The sequence below is a fragment of the Miscanthus floridulus genome, chromosome 19 (assembly GCF_019320115.1).
Source record: "Miscanthus floridulus cultivar M001 chromosome 19, ASM1932011v1, whole genome shotgun sequence".
Classification (NCBI taxonomy): domain Eukaryota; kingdom Viridiplantae; phylum Streptophyta; class Magnoliopsida; order Poales; family Poaceae; genus Miscanthus; species Miscanthus floridulus.
In genome coordinates this window covers 21,679,840-21,683,280 of record NC_089598.1, presented here as the reverse complement: position 1 = coordinate 21,683,280, position 3,441 = coordinate 21,679,840, and positions in this window count along the sequence as shown.

Below are 3,441 nucleotides of genomic sequence, written 5' to 3'. Positions count from 1 at the left end.
TAGTGGTTGGATGTATCCCTTGTGATGCTTAGGTTGAACTGATACTGCAAGCTAGTTGAGACATAATCCATGGAAGCTAGCTTTATGCCATGTTCTCCTAGCTTCTTTGCAGCTGCTTGGTGTTTTGTATTGTAACTGCAGTTATCAATTTCAGTTAGCAATTGCAGTTAGTAATTTCATTTTGTATTTTTAGTTTCTAATTTCAGGTAGTGCTACTTTCAGTTTTCAGTTTCAGTTAGCAATTACAGTTAGTAATTTCATTTTTTAATTTTAGATTCTAATTGCAGGTAGACTTTTAGTTTTCAATTTCAGTTTGCAATTGCAGTTAGTAACTTCAGCTCAGAAATTGCAATTCCACGTAGTTTTTCAGTTTTATTTTCTTTTTTGTATTTCTTAGTATTTTCAGTTTGTAATTTCAATGTGCTTTCAGTTAGCTTGCAGTTTTGTAATATCAGTTAGTTTTAGTTTTTGGTAGCTATGTTGTCATTTTCAATTGTATTTTCTGTCTGGTATTTGCTAGCAATCTCAGTTTTTAATTTCGATGTGCTTTCAGTTAGCTTGCAGATTGCAATATCAGTTAGTAATTTTAGTTAGCAATATAATTTATGTGCTGTGTTGTCTCGATTGTTTCTAGACTTCTAGTAGAATCAGCAAGAATCGCGGTGGAATTAGAATGGTGAATTAGAATGGTGAATTTGAACTGCAGGCATTTGGTTTAATCATTTCAGTTTCAACCCCATGGTGCTTGCTTCTATTTGGGAACTCTGAGAGCTCCGACTGATCCTGTGCCCCATTGATTTTTTGTTTTTTTTTTGCAGCAAGAAGCCTAAAAGTTCTCCCCTCTCCTTTCTTTTGGGAACTGTAGGCTTTTTTTTTTGTCAAATCTCTCCTCTCCTCTCATCTCCTTTGTTTTACCGATGATAAAATTGTCCAAGTGCATACATTATATGGAATATGAGCTGATGATCAAGAACTTGTGAGGAACTTAGCATCATTACCAGCCGCCCCTACATTACCTTCTCATCTCTTCTCTGTTATGATGTCTTGATGCTCCAAGTTCATGATCAAATAATGATTGACATGTTTCTGATGCCTCTACTATTGCTACTACTCGTTTTTTGATATATTATTGTTTTATAGGACTACTTTGGTTTATAGATTTTTTTGATTTTTTATACCTTCTCGCGTACCTAAAGCACACTTTCTTACATCTATTAGAACAAAACGCGAAATAATATCGTGGACACCAGATAGTGCAGCCCGATGCCTCGAGCATGATGAGTAGCCAACCTATGAGGAGCAAGCACTAGAGGACTAGCTTACTTAGGAGCAGTTCGATAATGAGTTAGAAAAGGATCTAGACGTGATGCTTACTCAGGAGCAGTGTGACGAGGAGGAAGGGGGAGCAGAAGAAAGAGCAGGAGAGGCTGCTGAAGGCAAAGAAGAAGAGGATGATGATGATGAGGACTCAGAAGAGGGATATATAAGTCCCGAGGATCCTTTCCCACGTGAAGCCATAAGGAGGCCAACGAAGAAAGATTTGGATAAGGATTTTGACCCGAACGAGGAGGTAGGGATAAAGCCTTAGTTTGTAAATTTTGCTAAAGCTTTGGCTATGTTACCTCTGCTAACACTTTGACCTGTTGTATATACAGGTCCCTCCTGAAACTCGGAAAAGACAACGTCGACGTCCATGACATCTCGCCAGACAAGACGGAGTAGAGAAAAGGAGAGCAGAGGCAACAGCCACAGAGACGGACATTGAGGCCTCTGCTCCACAACCTCAAGACACAACTACGAACACGACTTCCAAGCCAAAGAGGAAACGAGGGGATAGAAAAGCAAACCAATATCCAGATAAGGCATGCTATGTGATAATGGAGGTCGGGCTGGCAGGGGAGATCCTTGAGTCGAAGGAATTCAGAGGACGATTCCATAATGCGATCGGGGCACTAGTAAGAGATAAATTGAACCCAGCAATCCCTAACTAGAAAGAGGTACCAGAGAAGAAAAAGGATGAACTATGGGATAAGCAGCTGAAGCTCAATTTTAGATTTCTGGAGGGTAAGCACGAACTGGTAAAAAAATGCTTTCAATATCATGGGAGTGTCATTCCGACGTTGGAGGTCGGAGCTCAACAAGAAGTATATCCAAAAGGGGTTAACTCCCTTCAATGAGTTCGACAACATAACTCCTAGTCAATGGGAGGAGTTCGTGGCTCAAAAGACTTCACCGAAGGCATTGGAGCTCAGTGCCCATAACACCGAGCTGGCGAAGAGGAACAAACACCACCATCATCTAGGCCCTGGTGGCTACTATGCTAAGGAAGAGCAGTTTAGGAAGATGGACGAAGAGGGCGCAACTTCTGGGAATATCGATGTAAAGAATTTGAAGGTACGCTCAAGGAATTGGATATATGCGAGGAGTACAGAATCATCCAGCGGTAATCTTAAATTTGATAAGCCGAAGACCCAAGAGGCAGTATCAAGGATACTGAAATATACTGAAGACAAGGAGAAGGGCTCATTCAATCCTTCCAGAGAGAGGGACGAGCTTAGCGCTGGCTTGGGAAATAACGAGCACACAGGCCGCACTAGGGGGCTAGGGAAAAGAAGGACCTGGAAGCATGGATTCAAAGAGGATAGGCACATGTACAAGAAACATGGTAGAGACCGGGAGGCTAATCTTAAGCTCCAAGTGAAGGCTCTAGTTGCGAAGGCGCTGGAGGAGCAAGGACTGTCTATGGAGCCACGGACATTAATGATGCCGCCAGGAGAACTGGCATTAGTTGGTAGCCCTCCAAAAGTTCCTAGCAGCCAAGGTTCCACTGTAGCCACAACCCCCATTGATCGCATACGGGAACCAACTAGTTGCACCTTGGTATTTCTCAGCGGCCGGCAGAATATTGTGATGGAGGTGGCAACGGGTGTGGCACATCCTCTCGGTGGCTTACACCATAATAATAAGATACCACCATACTACACTAGGGTCGAGGTGCATACCATGAAGCCCGAGTTCATGCAGTGGAGGATAGACTATGCAACTCCTGAGGGGCTGGTGTTACTCGGAGACGCAATGGGGTAGTTCATCCTCTGGCACAAATGGGACATTATATTGACTGCTTCTTCGCCGCCTCTCCCTCTCTCAAATTTGGAGCGAATTGTTGAGGACGGGGAGATATTTTCACTGTCTCATGACCACTACATTCTTGAGATGCCACATTCTTCCCCACCTCCTAGCGAGCATGTGCCTGATAAGCCACAACCTTCTCCAGCTCATACCGAGTAAGTGCATGATGAGATGCCACAGTTTTCTCAATAAGCGCAGCCGATACATGAACAACGAGTGCCTCCTGAAGAAGGTGATGCACAAGAAAATAAGGATGTGCCTGAATGGGAACTTCGAAAGAAGCATCTAATCACCATAAGACCAATTTATGTT